The 21,102-nt window shown below is 39.8% G+C and overlaps 1 long non-coding RNA gene across 1 annotated transcript in view; it reads left to right on the forward strand.

Moving 5' to 3' along the window:
• Nucleotides 1–1,185: 1,185 nt before the first annotated feature.
• LOC117979829 (uncharacterized) overlaps nucleotides 1,186–21,102 on the forward strand; it is a 68,151-nt gene continuing 48,234 nt past the window's right edge. The window contains exons 1-3 of the long non-coding RNA XR_004670853.2: nucleotides 1,186–1,263; nucleotides 3,427–3,541; nucleotides 7,836–7,927. This is a non-coding gene — a long non-coding RNA (uncharacterized LOC117979829). The remainder of the gene's footprint in view (nucleotides 1,264–3,426; nucleotides 3,542–7,835; nucleotides 7,928–21,102) is intronic.

Raw genomic sequence — 21,102 nt, forward strand, 5'->3', positions numbered from 1 at the left:
ATTTCCAGGGATTAGTGGGGTGGGAGGGATGAATAGGCAGAGCACCGGAGATTTTTAGGGTGGTGAAACAATTCTATTGAAAACAATCTACTATAATGATGGATCCATGTCATTATACATTTGTCCAAACCCATAGAATGTACAACATCGAGAGTGAACCGTAATGTAAACTGTGGATTTTGGGTGATAATGATGTGCCAATTTAGGTTAGTCAGTTGTAGCAAATGTACCACTCTGGTGGAGAATGTTAATAATGGGGGGCTGCACACATCTGGGGACAGAGAAAATCTCTGTACCTTCCATTCAATTTTGCTATGAATCTAAAACTGCTCTAGAGAATACCCTATTTAAACACACACACACACACGCACACAAAACTGCCCACACTAAAACACTTACATGCCTTTGTAAGGGCCACTGTTCAAAATATATGCTAATGTGAAAGAATAAGTTGACAGCCAAAACTCATTTTTTAAAGCTGGTTTATCTCCAAACGCATGAGTGTTTTATTATTGTTATTACAAATGCCCTTTAATGTAGGCCTTCTCATTCATTATCTTAGAGGGTTCCAAAGTGAAATGAAAAACAACAGTTTCTTGACAAGCTTACAGACTTTAAAGCTGTTAGAGTGGGTGGAAGAAATGAGAATTGCAAGGCTTTATAGACATTGATAGGATCGCTTTATTCTGAAATGATGATATAAATAAGCCTTTTCAAAAACTTCATTGAGTTTAGCATGGAAATTACCTAGTCAATTTGGGGAACTTGATAACTTTTGGACCTTGGGCATAAATAATACATTGTCCAGCAAAACATTAGCCAAAACTTTTATTGGCAAGTTCACAAATTTCAAAAGCTTTACCATGGCAATTTCTAAAAAGGCAATCCTTAAGCTACCATGTTTGTATGTATATTATTGTCTGTTTTAAACTGAGAAAATACATTTTTTATCTTAAGTAGGAAGGGAACTCATGTTTAATGTTTACTATGTGCTAGGTACTTAACATGAACGATCTCATTTAATTCAAACAACAAATTCATGAGGTCAGTATTATTATCTTGGCTTTAGATAAAAGGAAGCAAAAGCACAGAGAAAAATAGAAGTGAAGGCTTACATAATATTATGTTTCAGGCAATGTTTTAAATACTTCTTGCATACATTGACATTTAGTTCTTCATAACAGTCTTTAAAAGGTGGGTACTACTATCTCCATGTTGCAGATGAGAAAAGTGAAGCACGGAGAGATCAGAGATTTGTTCAAGGTAAGTGGCAGAAGCCGGAACTGAGATACAGGAAGTTGAGTCTGTACTCTGTAACCACTAAGCTACAGAACCTAAAGAGTGCAAAAGGCTTTACAGTAAGGACATGGCAGAGCCATTTTTTTGCTTGTCTTTCTAGCCCTTAAACTCTTTATCATCTTTTAGGTCCAAGATTCCACTAAAATGAGAGTCATTACTGTTAGGACGAATTGTTTCCCTGAACTGCCATGGCCATATTATTAGTAGCTCTACTTAGCAAGTATTTAATTCCAATGTGAGTGGTTACATGTAAGCTTTTTGAAGACAGAGGCTAATTTATTTCTTTGTATCTCTAAGCACCCAACTTTTGTACAGCTGTGGGTGCTCAGAAAAATTTTAAATGAACAGGAGGGATATTTCAGTGTTTTTTTAAACAAAAGGTTTTTGGTGGTGGTGGTGTTCTCTGCTATAGGGGCAAATATAACATGAATGAAAAGGTCTATAGCTGATGTTATTGGCATAGAAAACTAAGTAGTTTAAGCCTGAATTGATAACATTTAAAAGGAAAGAATGTCAACTGAATGATACATCATTTTAGCTAACAGAAATAATGTAATGTAAATGGATAGAAAATTTAGATTACAATAAATATTTAAAAATTACTGTCTTCTCTACATGAATATAACTTCTTCTAAGAGACTCATAAAGAATATTTCTTTGATACATGACAATGAGTGACAGAGACTGCATTATGTTCTTTGACACATGAGCCCCCCCGCTGGAACCCTGAGGCCAGTACTCACCGGATACTGAGAATATGTGGTTTCTGTTACCCATGAGATATTACTTCAGGTCTTTAAAGCTGAGAAGCAATAACCCTGTTCCCCAAGACAGACATCCTCCTTGTGTTCCAAGCAATGTGGCTCAAGTAGGTTGGCTCAGGCAGGTGTGTTGCCATGAAAGCATCACTGAACTCAGAGTTATATGATCTGAGTTTAAATCTCAGTCCTGACATTCCCTAGCTGTGTGCTCAGGTAGCTTCCTGAGTTTCAATTTCTTCATCTGTATAGTGAGTGTAATAACACTGGCATATTAGGTTGTTTGATGGTTTAAAATTCTGTTTGCAAAAGTCCCTGTTATACTGATTTTTTCAGCTAGTGTTTGAGCCATGTGAATTTCATTCCTTCGTGTGGGGATAATTCCAGTGGGTCTTGGCCACCTCTAACCTGTTTTGCCACTCTGGTTGCTGTTACCACTGTAGTTTCCTGAGGTCCTCTGTTCATTCAGGGCTGATTTCAACCCCAAAACCACTACAGGAACCTTGTACATTCCTGCACTCTGATCAGAACTCTTCTCAGCATTGCTGCTGCCACTGGCTCCCACTAAGCCCCCAACATGTGCTTTTCCTTGGGGCTTCCCTGAGGCCCCCTCCAGCTGCTCTCACCACCTCTGTGGAGACCTGCAAGCTCTGTCACCCTCTGGCAGGCTGAGACTTTACTTATCAGTCCCTGTTCAACATCAAACATTTACTGAGGGCCTACAAGTACTAGGTTAAACGATGAAGTTATAAGTCCTTGCCCTCAAGGAGCTTAGAATTCAGAAGGGGAAATAGACAGACTAACTATAACACTACAGTGAGAGATGAGTTAAGAAAGAGAAAAGCAGAGAGTAGGGACCAGGCAGAGCTCCTCTACAGACCTGCCTGCCCCCTTGTATTTCAGGTTTGCAATCCCCAAAGTCTTGAGTCCAAGACTCTGGATGCAGCAGAAAGTGACCACCAATCCCAAATGCTGACAATGAAAAGGTCTTAAGAAAGGTTTTTATACTTTTCCTGTAATGTGTCCTGCAGGCAGGGCAGGGCAGGGATACTCGTATTCTCTGATGCCATCAGTCCACTATGCTCCCTAACCCACATACTGGAGGCAACTGCCTATGTAATTTCCCTACATGGTGGCTTCTCTCCCTCTTATAGGGGCAGCCCCCCACTCCCTGCCATTCCTCTTAGACTCACCGTGACACAGACTCCAGAAAACATTGACCATGTTTGCATAAAACCTATGCAAAGCGCCTCATGTTTAAGTAAAAGTGATTCTTTTGACTGCAGAACCTTAGCTTTGGTTTACCTTTTTACCAGTACAAGTGGATGTGGGCTAATTTTCTCAACTCTTTTACCTACTTCCCTTGCAGCCAATGGAAGGCATTCATGAACATCTGACTAGATCAGAGTGTGAAGTCTTCTCAAGTCATCTGAGGATAACTGGCCCATAAGAGGATTGAACTCAGAACTTTGACTTCATTAGAGGTACATTCCAATCCCTGGCCTAAAACAAAGTGATCAGCTCAGAGGAGAGGTCTAATATGTGGATCCAGGGCCACAGCTCCTTCCACGATGTAGATTTTTTGAGCTAATTGTAAGAAATGTACTGTAAAGATGAGACTACATATTCTTGCCATAGTTTCCATCAGTTGACAAACAGAATGAAATCAATGCAGAAGTAGATAAAATGAAGACCATGAACAAGAAAAGGGATGATTAAGAGAAATAAATTCTTCTATACAAATATTTCAAAACTTGGCTCTTGAAGCATGAATTCTTGAGGGTAGGCAAGGTCCATTTACCTCTGTATTCTCAGAGAAACTAAGAGATAGTTTATTTGCACATTGTAAGAACTTAAGAAATGTGTGTTTAAAAAATCCAAAACATCTTGCTGAATATCCAGAATAATGAAGTTATGAGAAACAAATGAGTTGGAATAAGAGTTGCTTAATATTGAAAATCAAATACAGAACAAAATACAAATCCATCTTATAAAGTATATTATAAATGTACTAGATCAGGTTTAACCTATGTACAATTTAGAAACAAAATATGTGAATTAAGAGTTGGTGAAAAATAAAAATCTATAAATGCCTTCAAAGCTGTTGAAAATGTCTATTAGTTGAACTCTTACATAGTCTGTGACTATAAAGACAACACAAAAACTTAAAACAAGGGGTGGGGAAAGAGAGATTAAAACTTGCTGAAAATATTTACTATCTGTCTGTTATGAATTTATCTCTCCCAAAGAGATTTTATTTTCAGTTTTCCTATATCATCAGTATGGAATACATGAAAACTATGCTTTTAGACTAACAACTACCTTAAAAATTATTGTCATTGTTCACTAAACCATACATTTCTGGATTCTTAAAATACCTCTAGCTAATAGGACCATTCACAAAAATGTCATTTTGGTTCATTGAAATGAATTGCTTTCCTGTCCAAGAATTAAACAGTCATTTAAAAACAACACATTATTTCCTTGCAAAATAAAGCACTAAGCTTAAGAAATAAAATACAGAAAAGTCAAATGAGAAAGTCCTTTGTAAGGGGCTACCTGCTGCTGCAACAGGGCACTTGCTTCTCTCTCCTACATTCTGCAGTGACTCTGGGGTCCCCAGAGTTTGGGCATAAATAATCCAAACTATACCCACAGTGCAGAGAGCCCAGTCAGCTTTCCTTCTCTCCCGCTGGCACTGGAAGGTAACTGACATGCCCTCTGGCTGCCTTCTAACCGTCTTAGTTAAGCCTAGGTTTCAATTAAGTTCAGTGCTCCAGCCCTATTCACTCCCTAGAACTAGCTGGAAGGAAGCTGCTACCAGTCAATGAGTAGATCCATTACTTCCCTAAGTGCTCAGCCCCAGAGAGAGAAATGCTGAATTTAGAAAAGATTGAGTGGACTTCGGACAATGTGTGGGAAGGAAGTACATTTCCTAGGCTGGACACACACCCCACAGAGCTTCTGGGGATGAAGAAAAGAGAAAATAGGGGTCTCTGAAGTATTTATTTTGGGAACTCAAGCATTAAATTTATTACTTAGTCACTTAGCAGTTGTTATTTTCTTTAACCTAGAATATTACCCTCAATGAGAGCTAAAACCAAAACCAATTTATCACAGGGATGGATTTGAAATAATGTGATACCTAACCTAATGTCACATGAAATTTCACAGTAATAACAAAAATGTAGGTACTGGTTTTCTTCAAATAAGAAACATTTTGAAGATGTAAAAATAACCTCTGACCTATATATGACTTAACTTGCTTGTTCTCATTCACGCAATGCCCATATACTGATTGAACATTTATGGCAGCCCCATAGCACTGATAGATGCAGGAGGCAGATAACGGGGGGTCCTCAGATAATCTCCGACCCACCCCACAAGTGTTTACATCAAATGTTTCGTGCAGATGAGGGAACTTGCCCAGGGTCTTGTCTGTGCATGCCTGCAATGGACTGGGGATCTGCTTGCACACTGGGAGAATGGAGTTGGACCACGGTAAGTTCATGCCTTGTGCAGGGGGCAGGGAGCCTGGCTGCCTCAGCTCCTGAATTGGTGGTGGCCTGGAATTCAATCTCTGAGGTGGTAGCCTGTTAGCAAGACCCCCTCTCTCTTTGCTGAGAGTTTTCTTTTTTTCTCTCTTTTCCTTTTCACCCAATAAACTCTGTTCCCCTCACCTTTCAATGTGTCCACATGCCTAATTTTTTCTGGTTATGATACAAGAGCCCAGATTTAGCTGAACTAAGGAGCAAAAATTCTGCATCATTTTGGTGGACTGTATAGGGACATGAGGAAAGGTGAGTAAAATGCAGATCAATAGATCTTTTTCCCTCTTGTTTCTGAGGCTTTTTGTCCTCGGACTTCTTCTGAAGTCCTTCCTTCTTCTGAAGGAAGCTGTGCACCACCCCACCCCAATGGCCACAGACACACATTTGGGACAGATGGGTGAGTGATGGCTCCCTGATCCCACTTCCTTCCTGGCTGGGGTGCATGGCTGTGTCTGCTGCATGTGCATGTGGCATCTAATGGCCATGCAGGGTGGGAAGGAGCCACAGATGCTGCCTGGGCCCCAAGACAGCCGGGGGGACCCAGGCCCATGTGGCAGGATAGCCAGCATTCCCCACCACACATTCATGGAGGCTTCCCTTCCCTCAGCCAAGGGGTCCAGCTCCATCTGACAGCAATTAATTTTCTCTCCAGGTTGGAGGAACCCATTTGCATAAGAAAAAGAGGTTCTTCCCCCAGACATCTTTCTAACCCTGAACTTTCAGCTATTTTTTCCCTTTTCTCTACCCTGTCAGTAGTTAGCACAGCCCTACACTTTAAGCTTTTTTCTTTTCTCCACCAGGTCAGGCGTTAACTTTTAAGCAAGAGGTTTCTTTCCTTTTAGAAGATGTTTTACTAGGCCAGGACCCCAACTATCACTGTTTATATTCTCTGGAGAGTTTTAATTATGAAAAAGAATTTGTAAGGTTGTTCTTAAGCTGTAGCCAATCTGGTGTGCTTTGCATGTCTTTTTGTATGGTCAGCAAACTTTGCTGCAGGCCTCCATTTTGTTTTACGTCCTTGGAAGCATGATCTGTAACCACATGGCAGTGCTTTGTTTTAGCTTCTGCCATTTTACAATTGTGGATGGGTTGAATCCTGGCTTAGGGAATGAGTCCTTTCTGGTTTGATATCTGCATGACTTTTGCCATTTGTTAATTCTTTTCCCCTCCACAAACCACCTTGCATTTCTCTTTCTCTGAGTCTTTAGTAAAGTTTGAAAGCCAGAAATATTGGCCACTTGGCATGTCAAAAGTCAGGTAATAAGTGATTTAAAAGGATTTTCTTAAAGAGCACTCAGCTTAATTAAAAGTGGATATCCAAGTTGTAGGTATATTTAAAAGGCCTTTATGTTTTTCTCTTCTTGGATCTTGTTTTTCTGGAAAAGAGGTTTTTCATCACTCAACTGAATTATTTTTCTTCATTTTGCCTTGCCACTCTTAATGCAGGCATGAGAGGGGAGTGACCTCTGTTTTCCTTATGGAGCCCCAGGAATTGGAGTCTGATGAATCCCTCCCAAAATCTTTTTGTTTTCTGGCTGTACCTCTTTATTAGGCCTCCAAAACTGCATGCTTTCCTAGTCTTCCTTTTAATGGGCTCCACCCAGGGGCCAATAATCCAATTAGGAGATTGGCAAACAAAAAATCTTATAGCTACTGGATCCTTTTCTGCCTGTCTATGTAGTTATATATGTATTGTGTGTGTAATGTCTATTAAAAAAGAGCTCTAATTAATTAACTTAAAGAAGGATAAGTGTTCAAATATTTATCAAAGGAAATATAAAAGCTGTGGTGCCTTTTAGTTCATGTGACTTTAATCTTTGAGAAATAAAAACAGCCTTAAATAGTATTGGTAAAATGCAGATGTCATTAAAATAAAAATTGTTGCCTAGAGTTAAAGGATTGTTTTAAATTAGATAAGATAAAGTTCAAACAAGTTGTGGAAGGATTGTAAAAATTAATCATGCAGAAAAATTTCATATGTGAACATGTTGACTAAATTCAAAAGGGAATTATATGTTTTTTCTGCTAATTGAGCACTGAAATAAAAGCACAACAAGGTACTCTTAAGGAACTAATCTGCTCTTTAGCAAAATTTGTAAAGGGTTATAAAAGATTTTTCCTTTTTTAAAATTTCAGAGTCATCATTTTGGTAAAATAAATAACTTATGGTAATCTGGAATTCTATTTCATAACATCAAGTGTTTTAAACCTCTAATGTATTTAACAGGCATCCCCAAATCAAACTTCAGTTTCGAAATCATCTTTCCTGACACCTGGCTTTGGATGCTACAGAGGGCCCCCGAAGCATCCGGAAGAGAGGTAAATAGTATTATTTAACATGTTTAGGCAGATGGGATTGCCAAAATGATGTTTAATTGTCTTCATGTTATATTTTAGGGAATAATATTAATATATGTTTCAAAATTATATGGGATCTCTAACATTCTAATGTCTGAGTATACGCTATCAATCACAATTAAGGTTGTTATTTTAAACTATTGTAAACCATGGAGATAACCAAATTTCTTTGTCAGTCGTGTTTTTGACTGTAACTACCCTGGAGATTTTGTTATTCACAGACAATTGTTCTGATCCTCTTCAAAGGACGGTTTATAATCAGCTATAGAACTTTAACAGTGCTCTCAAATGTAGGTTTCTGATAAGTTTGGAGATTGTGACATTGGAATAATGGAAAAATGTACAGGACTCATGAAGAGCTAAAACGTTCACAAATATCAAGCAAAACAAGAATTAACTGAATGGACTGAACTAATAGAAAACTAAAGTAATCTATTTGACTTTTGCTTGGAACATTGCTGATCCTTGTTTGTTTTTCACATTCAAGGAATCTTATTTGGAGCTATTTACAGTATTTAGTAATTGAGTAAGGTATATGCCTGTGAATAAAATTTGGAGCATATTTGTCTCTCTCTCTCTCTCTGTCTGGCTTCTCCAGAATTTGGAAACTAGTTGTGAGTATTGTTAACTTATGGCACTATAGTTGTTTACATCAGTGTAATAAGAATCAATTTTCTTTTGCAACAGGATGCAATTGGAGAAAATGGTTGTTTTACCAAGGCTTTGACTGGAAGGGTATGCTTACCTTTAAGAGTCAAGCTCGACCTGCAGAGCCAATAAAAACCCCTTGGGAAAGCTAGCCTCATACCTGGTCTACACAGTCCCTGTACAGGTTTTCTAACCTGCAATGAGTAAAGAATGTCAGTTTCTAACAGGCCCAGGAACCCCATGCTCTTGGGACCTCAAGAGAGGAGTTTACCCAACTTACAGGTATTTGAGGGTAGAAACCCATGACTGGGCTTGGCTTTAGAAAGTTCTATCTGATATTTCTTGTGTAACAGAGTTCCATCAAAGCCAATCTAAAAGGTCTACATAGAAAAAAATATTCTTACTGTACTATATGTAAATAATCAGGCCAACTATAAGACTAAAGTATCCTATCTGAGATTCCTTGTGAAACAGAGTTCCATCAAAGCCAATCTAAAAGGCCTATGTAGAAATAATTATTCTTTTTCCTGTAATTTATGTAAATAATCAGGCCAAGTATAAGACTAAAGAATATTTTGCAAACGACTCAGTCCTATCATGATTTGTTTTTCACAAAAATGAGGACTGGAGAGAAATTATGTTTTAAAACTTATCATACATTTGTCATTAACTTCTAGACTTGGCCAGGCATGGTGGCTCATGCCTGTAAATAACCCCAACACTTACGGAGGCCAAGGCAGGCAGATCACCTGAGGTCAGGAGTTTGAGACCAGCCTGACAAACATGGAGAAACTCCTCCTCTACTAAAAATATAAAATTAGCCGGGTGTGGTGGCGCATGCCTGTAATCCCACCTACTTGGGAGGCTGAGGCAGGAGACTTGAACCCAGGAGGCAGTGGTTGCATTGAGCCGAGACTGTGCTATTGCACTCCAGCCTGGGCAACAAGAGCGAAACTCTTGTCTCAAAAAAAAAAAATTCTAGACTCATTTGTTGTTTTTAAGTTTTTGCCCACATTTTAGGCTAACTCTGCTTAATCCTGTTAACCAACCAGCAGTCTCCGACTGCAGCTCAGAATAAACAAAAGGGATGGGTAATGTAAAAATCTGGATCAATATTCTAGTTCTGAGCAATTATCCTGCAAATCCTGCCAGGTGATGGGAATAGATAGGGTTACCTGGAGGTTTCCTTTTTGGGGAAGTAAGACCAAAGGAGCTAACCAAACTCAAGCCACATATACCCAAATCTTGGCAAGCATTTCTATAGCCACCAGTTATCTGTGCATGTCACAAAACATCCTTTTCTCTCCTTTGTTGGAGGAAGACTCAATTCCATAGCTTCACCTTAGCATTTGGCTTATAATAAGAAGTCTCTGCAATCCCCCGAGACACATTTTTGATCCCAAACTCAATTCCAAGCTTTGGATCAAAGCCCTAGGAAAGAAAACTGGATCTGAGGAATCCAGAGACAGATGATAACAGAAGCCAAAAGGCACAGCACAGGTGAACATGACTAATTCCTGCCAATTAAGCCCAGCTTCCAATTTCATGGATAAAAGTCATGCTAGTATCCATGGCATAAATGAGGTCTAGGGAATTTGAAGGCTACTGACAGCAGGGAAGATAGGGTGTATGCGGGTAAGCAGATATTCCCACCCCCTGGATCCCTTGTTAACATGGGTGAAAGCTGCTTTGATGACACCCATGGGTGGCACCTTGTCATGGTCACCAGTACTTGGGGATATAAGAACAGAAGAAAGAAAGATGAATGCCTCATTTTCTCTCCCTCACATACCCCAGGTATTTCCTAGGAAGAGAAGGGAACCTAGGATGCCTTGCTCCCCTCTCTCTAGATGAGTAGCCATCCATCTTCAGCCTGTACCCCTTTCAAATGCATCCTGAATGCCTGGAACTCCTTTTGAGAAAAATGGCTTCTTTTTTTTTCTTTTTCCTCCTTTGTCCTCTCTTCACTGATTTGTAATTGTATCTCCATACTATGGGACACTCCCCTCGGATACATCTGCCAAACTGGGAAAAGTTAATTTCCCACATGTAGTAGTCTGTTTTCATGCTGCTGATAAAGACATACCTGAGACTGGAAATAAAAAGAGGTTTAACAGATTTACAGTTCCACATGGCTGGGGAAGCTTCACAGTCATGGCAGAAGGCAAGGATGAGCAAGTCACATCTTACATGGATGGCGGCAGGCAGAGAGAGCTTATGCAGGGAAACTCCCCCTTATAAAACTATCAGATCTTGTGAGACTTATTTACTATCATGAGAACAGCACAGAAAACACCTGCCTCCATGATGCAATTACCTCCCACCAGGTCCCTCCCACAACACATGGGAATTAAAGATGACATTTGGGTGGGGACCCAGCAAAACCATATCATTCTGTCCCTGGCCCCTCCCAAATCTCATGTCCTTACATTTCAAAATCAATCATGCCTTTCCAACAGTCCCCCAAAGCCTTAACTCATTTCAGCATTAACTCAAAAGTCCAAAGTCCAAAGTCTCATCTGAGACAAGGCAAGTCCTTTCTGCCTATGAGCCTGTAAAATCAAAAGCAAGTTAGTTACTTCCTGGAAACAATGGGGGTACAGGCATTGGGTAAATACAGCTGTTTCAAATGGTAGAAATTGGCTAAAACAAAGGGGCTACACGCCCCATGCAAGTCCAAAATCCAGCAGGACAGTCAAATATTAAAGCTCCAAAATGATCTCCTTTGACTCTATCTCTCATATCCAGGTCACGCTGATGCAAGAGGTGGGTTCCCATAGACTTGGGCAGCTCTGCCCCTGTCCTGTGGCTTTGCAGGGTATAGCTCCCTTCCTGGCTTCTTTCATGGGCTGGCATTGAGTGTCTGAAGCCTTTCTAGGTGCACGGTGCAAGCTGTTGGTGGATCTACCATTCTGGGGGTCTGAAAGATGGTGGCCCTCTTCTCACAGCTTCAGTAGGTAGTGCCCCAGTAAGGACTCTGTATGAGGATCTGACTTCACCTTTCTCTTCCACGCTGCCCTAGCAGAGGTTCTCCTGTAGGGCCCCACACCTGGAGCAAACTTCTGCCTGGGAATCTAGGTGTTTCCATACATCCTCTGAAATCTAGGTGGAGGTTCCCAAACCTCACTTCTCGACTTCAGTGCACCCTCAGGCTCAACACCACGTGGAAGCTTCCAAGGCTTGGGGCTTGCTTACACCCTCTGAAGCAACAGCCCAAGCTGTATGTTAGCCCCTTTTAGCCATGGCTGGAGCAGCTGGGACACAGTACACTAAGTCCCTAAATTGCACAGAGCAGGGGTGTCCTGGCCCTGGCCCAGGAAACCATTTTTTCCTCCTACACCTCTGGGCCTGTGATGGGAGGGGCTGCCACGGAGACCTCTGGCATGCTCTGGAGATATTTTCCCCATTGTCTCAGGGATTAACATTCATTTCCTCTTATTCAAATTTCTGCAGCTGGGTTGAATTTATCCTCAGAAAATGGGATTTTATTTTCTATGACATTGTCAGGCTGCGAAGTTTCTGAACTTTTATGCCCTGCTTCCCTTTTAAAACTGAATGCCTTTAACAGCACCTAAGTCACCTCTTGAATGCTTTGCTAGTTAGAAATTTCTTCTAACAGATACCCTAAATCATCTCTCTCAAGTTTAAAGTTTCACAAATCTCTAGGGAAGGGGCAAAATGCCACCAGTCTCTGTGCTAAAACATAACAAGAGTCACCTTTGCTCCAGTTCCCAACAAGTTCCGCATCTCCACTTGAGACCACCTCAGCCTGGATTTTATTGTTCATATCACTATCAGCATTTTAATCAAAGCCATTAAACAAGTCTCTAGGAAGTTCCAAACTTTCCCACATTTTCCTGTCTTCTTCTGAGACCTCCAAACTGTTCCAACCTCTGCCTGTTACCCAGTTCCAAAGTTGTTGCCACATTTTTGGATACTTTTTCAGCAATGGTACCAATTTAGTGTATTAGTCTGTTTTCACACTGCTGATAAAGACATACCCAAGACTGGGAAGAAAGAGACTTAATGGACTTATAGTTCCACATGGCTGGGAAAGCCTCACAATCATGGCAGAAGGCAAGGAGGAACAAGTCACATCTTACATGGATGGCAGCAGGCAGAGAGAGAGAGAGCTTGTGCAGGGAAACTCCCCTTATAAAAACCATCAGATCTCATGAGACTTATTTACTATCACAAGAACAGCATAGGAAAGACCTGTCCCCATGATTCAATTAACTCCCACTAGGTCCCTCCCACAACACATGGGAATTCAAGATGAGATTTGGGTGGGGACACAGCCAAACCATACCACCAAACTTTAAACTAGTTGGCTTAGGATTGGGCTTTGGGGAAGGGAACCCAGAAGCCTGACATGCCAGCAAAAGGGTAAAAGTGTTTTTTACCAGTTGGATTTTTGGTCTCCCTCTCCATGTCCAAACTAGTAAAAGACTTTGGGATTTTTGAGCTATCCTTATGCCCACCTTGTTTTGTTTTAACACATGTTTTCTAATAATCTGGTTTGTCTCTTTTGCCTTCAGGCCACCAAACTCCAAATGTTCATGCAACCAGAGCCTTAGACAATGGCCCCTTTTGCCAGGGAACCTTAGATGAACCTCAGAGGGAACCCTGACTGCTGTTTTCCCAAAACAGCACTCCCTATCAGCAGGAAGCTGTTAAGATCAGTCTTCCTCCTCATCCTTATTCTAATGGCAGTTAGATGTACTTCTTTAGAGGGGGGAATGATAGATGCAGGAGGCAGATTGGGGGGGGGTCCCCAGAAGATCTCCAACCCACCCCACAAGTGCTTACATCAGATGATTTTGTGCAGATGAGGGAACTTGCCCAGGGTCTTGTCTGCACATGCCTGCAATGGACTGGGACCTGCCTGTGCACCAGGAAAATGTGGTAGAGCCATGGGAAGTTCACACCTTGTACAGTGCAGGAGGAGCCTGGCCTCTTAAGCTCCTGTGTGGTGGCTTGGAATTCAATCTGTGAGGTGGTAGCCTGTTAGCAAGACCCCCTCTCACTTTTCTGAGAGTGCTTTTTCTCTTTTTTCCTTTTTGTCCAATGAATTCCACTCTCCTCACTCTCCAGTGTTTCCATGTGCCTATTTTTTTCCTGGTTGTGGTACAAGCACCCGGATTTAACTGAACTAAGGAGCAAAAATTCTGCATTGGTACTAAGCTGAGAAAAATAATTCAGTGTAGAGAGACTTGCTACTCATAGTATCCAGACCAAAATATGGATATTACCTGGGAGCTTGTTAGAAATGCACAATCTTAGCTGCATCAGACTCACTGAATATGAACTTGTATTGAACAAAATCCACTGGTGATTTACACACACATTAGTGTTTTTGAAGCACCAGTGTAGAATGGTCTCCAAACTTTAAAAATCCCACATCTCTATCCATTAAAAGAGTAACATCCTTCACAATGTATGCATAATTTATAAATTATATATGTACTACTATAACATGGTGTATATTTTATAAAGAAAGCATTGGCTGGGTGCTTTGGCTCATGCCTATAATCCCAGCACTTTGGGAGGCTGAGGCAGGCAGATCACTTGAGGTCAGGAGTTTGAGATCAGCTTGGCCAACATGGTGAAACCCTGTCTCTACTAAAAATACAAAAATAATTAGCTGGGCCTAGTGGTGGGCACCTGCAATCTCAGCTACTCGGGAGGCTGAGGCAGGAGAACTGCTTGAACCCATGAGGCGGAGGTTACAGAGAGCTGGGATCGCGCCATTGCACTCTAGCCTGGGGGACAGGGCAAGACTCTGTCTCAAAACAAACAAACAAAAGAAAGCACTAAAATATAAAACAAGTTAAAATATAGACATTCTAGTAATTTCTTGCCATGCATCAGTGGATCATCTTAAGCACATCCATGACCACGAGGCTAGTGCACTGAGCCAAAGACATGAAACCCTGGGCTTCATTCCTGGCTCTGCCACCTCCTAGCTTTAGTTTCCACGAAGACTCTGGGTTGCAGAAAGAAGAGGTGATAGAGAAGGGGAGCTAGCAAGAAAAGAAGTCATGGCCAGGGAGAGAGAGAGGCTGATGACCATTAATTAAGTCCCAATTAAAAAAAGGCAACCCCAGTTCAGTTATAGGAAGGTTAACAATTCAAGGGGAGTCGGCTTCCTCAGAAGTTGTGACTGGTAAATGGGCAATTCTCTAGGGAAGATATTGACTCAGTAATTACACAGGAAATAGAAAGTGAGTGAGAACTGGAAGCAGGTTCCTCATGGGAAGAAGGAAAAAATTGAAAGTTCGGAGATAGGGAGATCTGGGTTCAAATGATTGCTGTACTTCTTATAATCTGTGTAACTTTGGCAAGTTACTTAAATAAACTCTTAGAATCTCCATTTCCTGTCAGGGTTAATAAGAGGTGCCTTGGACTATGGAGAAGTTTCAACAACTTAAAGCCATCCCAAATGAACCCACCGTGGTTTGAGTTCAAAAGAATGGGCAAACCATTCCAAATAATAACAACCTGAGAAACCAGTTAGAATGGCGATCATTAAAAAGTCAGGAAACAACAGGTGCTGGAGAGGATGTGGAGAAATAGGAACACTTTTACACTGTTGGTGTGACTGTAAACTAGTTCAGCCATTGTGGAAGTCAGTGTGGCGATTCCTCAGGGATCTAGAAATAGAAATACCATTTGACACAGTCATCCCATTACTGGGTATATACCCAAAGGATTATAAATCATGCTGCTATAAAGACACATGCACATGTATGTTTATTGCAGCATTATTCACAATAGCAAAGACTTGGAACCAACCCAAATGTCCAACAATGATAGACTGGATTAAGAAAATGTGGCACATATACACCATAGAATACTATGCAGCCATAAAAATGATGAGTTCATGTGCTTTGTAGGGACGTGGATGAAGCTGGAAACCATCATTCTCAGCAAACTATCACAAGGACAAAAAACCAAATACCGCATGTTCTCACTCATAGGTGGGAAATGAACAATGAGAACACATGGACACAGGAAGGGGAACATTACACACCGAGGACTGTTGTGGGGTCGGGGGACGGGGGAGGGATAGCATTAGGAGATATACCTAATGCTAAATGACGAGTTAATGGGTGCAGCACACCAACATGGCACACATATACATATGTAACAAACCTGCACGTTGTGCACATGTACCCTAAAACTTAAAGTATAATAATAATAAAATTTAAAAAAAATCTCAAGTTGTTTTTTTTTTTAAATAAATTCACAGGGTCAGTTGCCAAGAAAGCAGAATATAAAGGTAGCACCTCCCTAGCTGGGATTGGTGCTTTTGAGTTGCAAGGTGCTCAAAACCCATTCTCATGACATCTTGGTTTCCCCAGCCATCAGCTAATGATCATGAACTCAAGTGCTGAGTGGTGGCTTCATGATCAAGAAGATGCTTTGCACTCCTGCTTCCGCATCCCCTTAGAAACGGGTATAGTGGAATAGATAAGTATGCCAGCTCTGGAGCTAGACAGATGTAGGCTTAACTGAATACGTCTCAGCACCTGAGAATAAAATGCATTTTTTTCAGAGTTATAAATGAATTTGGCAGGTGGTTGGCTGACCTGAGGGCTAGTTTCTCCAGATGCTACTTTCCTGAGGTGAGAGAGCAGTTCCTGGTTGCCGAGACCTTAGGACAGGAGGAGAACGGGGCAGATTGCTTAGGGGGAGGGAGGAAGTGAAGGGTTGGGCTTAGATTTGAGAAATTTCAAACCCACAAGACCACCAAAATGCTTGAGGCATCAAGTGGCCCCTTGTGTTCTTTAGTCCCCTGTCAGGAGACCATTTTCCAAATCCCCCAGTTAACAGGGTAAAAGTGAATGCCCTACTGCCCAGCAGCTCTCCATTACCTGTGACAGAAGCCTTCAACCTACTGGGTGCTTATCACATTCTCTTGGGTAGAGGCTGACAATGACAGCATGTCACTTTAATTTTCCATGAAGCAAGATAGATTAGTGGTTTTCACTAGATTCTGGTTTCAGAAAGACATACATTTCAGTTGTGAATGCACAACTAAACTGGCTGTGTAATGTTGGTCAAAATAACCTGTCTGATCCTCAGTTTTTATTCTGCATAATGGAGAGCAATATAATAATAGTTAACCTTCATGGATGGGTTTCTATGTGCCAGACACAGTGTTATTTGCTGTATGTGAATTGTCTCCTTTTATGCTTCTGGCAAGTCTGGGTTCTGTACTATTATATCCTCATTTTTTACAGATTGGGAGACTACCTTAGATAAATTTTAAAACTTACTCAAGTTTACATCTACAAAGTGATGGAGTTGAGGTTCTGTCTCAGACACTAAAGCCTCATAAATAAGATGATAGCCCAAAGGACTTAGCACCTGCCTGGTGGAGAGTTAGTGCTACTGTAATGGTAGCCTCAATTTCCTCTTTAGTTATGAGGAGGAGAATGGTGAAGGCAAAGGACTTTGTAAACAATAAAGCACTAAGCCCAGGGGAAGGATTACTTAATGCATACTGCACCTGTCCCTTGATCCTTAAGAACAGGGAGGGAGAAGTCAGTCGAGGGAAGCCAGCCAGCAAAAAGGTGGATGCTAATCTAGGCCTTGAAAGAGAAACAGAATTGGGTTTGTCAGAGCCATGTTTATTAAGTATACATGCACATAAGCTTCAGGGTTTATGCAAATTGTTGAATAATTTCATTATTTGCATAGAAGCTCTATGTTTCTTTACCATACTAAAGGTAAATTGCCAACAAGGTTCTGTTAGCATGAAGAGAATATTTTTCTATTAATGCCTAGTTTGAGTAAATCAGAGAATTGGAGTTGTTGATGTTCCTTGAATATGACAGAAAGTCTCTGTGTAGACAGCAAATATCAATGCCTTTTGAGGGAAGCATGATTATTAAGCTTTACTATAATTCAATTTCCACTTCAAAACAGAGGAAAGAAAAAAATATTTTGTTTTATAGAAGTGAAAAAATATTTAAGACTAATTTGCTGTATTAATTAATCATTAATTCTTTTATTTATTCGAAAGGCATTTACTGATTAATTCTTTTATCTATTCAAAAGGCATTACCTGAAATGTGTCAGGCCCTGCGATAGCCTAGTAATAAATGGGTTTCTATTTTTTTAAAATTCTGCAGAAATTCCAACAAGAAGCATTATAAGAAACAAAGATATCAGGACTGTTAAAGCCTTAATCTGCCACAAAATAGGCTTAATGAGCTATTTCCAAGTTTGGTGTGAAGATTACAAATCAAATGCAATGCATTAGTTTGCTGGGTGAAATGCCTCCTCTGTGAAAACTTTAGGAGGTCACACTTCTCCACACTCCTCACAGTCAATGTGTGTGTGAGTGTCACGTGTGTTTGCTGCTGTTGCGTCTTATCAAGCACCACTCGCACATAGGATTCTAATATTTAAACAGCTGCTTTGAAGCAGCAAAGTTTTCTGACTTAAACTTCTAGAGTAGAAGACCTTTCCCCCTGGAGGACTTTCTCCATTTCCAACTTGATTTCCATTCATGCAGGGCAAATTCACTTTCCTCTGTCAGCTAACAGCTTAAGATACTTTTAGCAAATCTAGGATGTCGAAGTAACATAACTACTTTTCTCAAGTTACTTTACCAGTAGAGGCCATGGTTCTCCAGACATTTGCTTGTAAGGTTATTATTATTATTATTATTATTATTATTATTTTAGCAATCCTATGTCTTCTTCTGTTATGTGAAGCTAGTTGTCCCTGAAAGAACGTTCTGAGTTGAATTCAGACGCATGTGCTATTTTTACATCTGAAAGCATATGCTTCAGAATATATTAAAACCAAGATTAAGTAAGTTGTTAGTAGCTGAACAATATGTACAATACATAAACTATAATGACATTTTGGTGGGGAAAAAAGAGAACAAAATAATAAAACATAAAGCCTCAGAAAGCAATACTATATATTTTCTTCTATGGGTGCCCATATCCACAGGACAAGTATGCAAGGTTACACACCAAACTGATTATAGTTTTATCTTGAGGGTGAGAAAGTTCAAAGAGGGCATTTAAATTGAGATGAGAGTCTATCAGGGTTAGTTTGAGAAGTCTATGACATAAAGTTAAATTCACAGTGACTTTTTTTCTTCTAAAAGGGAAGTCCAGAGGTACATGGTACAAGTATGAAGATTCCATGAAGATAGGAAGACAGGCTCTTTCCAGCATTGTTTTCTGTCATTTCTAACATATGACCCTCATTCTCACGGCCCAATATGAGTGCTAGAGTGCCAGTCAGCACTTATGAGTTCTAAGGAGTAGGGTGGAGAAATAAAAAATAAAAATAGAAAAGGAACAGAGCACATGTGCCAGCTATCCTTTAAGGCAATTTCCGAGATGCTGTCAAATAACATTCTTATCTACATTTTATTGTTCTAATTTATTCAGATGGTGAATTCTACCTGCAAAGAAGTCGGAGAAACATTGTCATTATTTTACCTGGCCATGTCTCTAGTTTATTACTAAGTCAGAAAGGGAAGATGAATACTGGGATAGGCATCTGAGGTCTCTTGCCATAGTCATCAAAGGACTTTTGCCTCACCAGTAGTGTTTTGCTGTTTTACAAGGAGAATAAATTTATATATTATTTGTGTAACTGAAAAATCATTTTAAAATAAAAAAGGAAGTAATTACCTTGTTTTTAACATTCACTAATCTGAAAGTGTTTATAATACTTTCTTTTATTTTCCATAAGTTATTGGGGTATAGATGGTATGTGGTTACATGAGTAAGTTCTTTATTGGTTATTTGTGAGATTTTGGTGCACCCATCACCCAAACAGTATACACTGCACCCTATTTGTAGTTGTTTATCCATTAGACCCTTCCACTCTTCCCCAAAGTGCCCAAAGTCCATGGTATCATTCTTATGCATTTGCGTCCACATAGTTTAGCTCCCACATATCAGTGAGAAAATACAATGTCTGCTTTTCTACTCCTGAGTTACTTCACTTAGAATAACAGTCTCCAAACTCATCCGGGTCACTGCAAATGCTGTTAATTCATTCCTTTTTATGGCTGCATAGTATTATTTCATTCATATATATATGTCTCTCTCTATATATATATCTCATATATATATCTCATATATATGTCTCATATATATGTCTCATATATATACATATATATGTCTCATATATATACATATATATACACATATATACACATATATACACATATATACATATATATACACATATATACATATATATATACACACACACATACATACATATATATATATCTCAGTTTCTTTATCCACTCGTTGATTGATGGGCATTTGGGTTGGTTCCACGATTTTGCTATTGTGAATTGTGCTGCTATAAACATGCATGTGTGAGTACATTTTTTGAATAATGACTTCTTTTCTTCTGGGCAGATAGCCTAAAGTGGGATTGCTGGATCAAATGGTAGTTCTCTTTTTAGTTCTTTAAGGAATCTCCACACTGTTTTCCATAGTGGCTGTACTAGTTTACATTCCTACCAGCAGTGTAGAAGTGTTCCCTTTTCACCACACCCACGCCGACATCTACCGTTTTGTTTTTATTTTTTGATTATGGCCATACTTGCAGGAGTAAAGTGGTATTGCATTGTGGTTTTGATTTGCATTTCCCTGATCATTAGTGATATTGCATTTTTTTCATATGTTTGTTGGCCATTTGTATCTCTTCTTTTGAGAACTGTCTATTCATGTCCTCAGCCCACTTTTTTGATGGGATTCTTTTTTTCTTACTGATTTGTTTGAGTTCTTATTAGATTCTGGATATTAGTCCTTTGTCAGATGTACAGATTGTGAAGACTCTCTCCCACTCTGTGGGTTGTCTGTTTACTCTGCTGACTGTTCCTTTTGCCATGCAACAACTCCTTAGTTTAATTAGGTCCCAGCTATTCATCTTTGTTTTTATTGCATTTGCTTTTTGGTCATGAAATCCTTGCCTAAGCCAATTTCTAGAAGGATTTTTCCAACGTTATCTTCTAGAATTTTTATTGTTTCAGGTTTTAGGTTTAAGTTCTTAATCCATCTTGAGGTGATTTTTGTATAAGGTGAGAGATAAGCACCCAGTTTCATTCTCCCACGTGTCTAGCCAATTATCCCAACACCGTTTGTTGAAAATGGTGTCCTTTCTCTACTTTATGTTTTTGTTTGCTTTGTCGAAGATGAGTTGGCTGTAAGTATTTAGGTTTATTTCTGGGTTCTCTATTCTATTTCATTGGTCTGTGTGCCTATTTTTATAACAGTACCACGCTGTTTTGGTGACTATGGCCTTATAGCACAGTTTAAAATCAGGTAGTGTGATGGCTCCAAATTTGTTCTTTTTGCTTTGGCTTGCTTTAGCTATGTAGGCTCTTTTTTGGTTCCATATGAATTTTAGAATTGTTTTTTCTAATTCTGTGAAGAATTATGGTGGTATTTTAATGGGGATTGCATTGTATTTGTAGATTGCTTTTGACAGTA

Source organism: Pan paniscus, chromosome 2 (assembly GCF_029289425.2).
Source record: "Pan paniscus chromosome 2, NHGRI_mPanPan1-v2.0_pri, whole genome shotgun sequence".
Classification (NCBI taxonomy): Eukaryota; Metazoa; Chordata; class Mammalia; order Primates; family Hominidae; genus Pan; species Pan paniscus.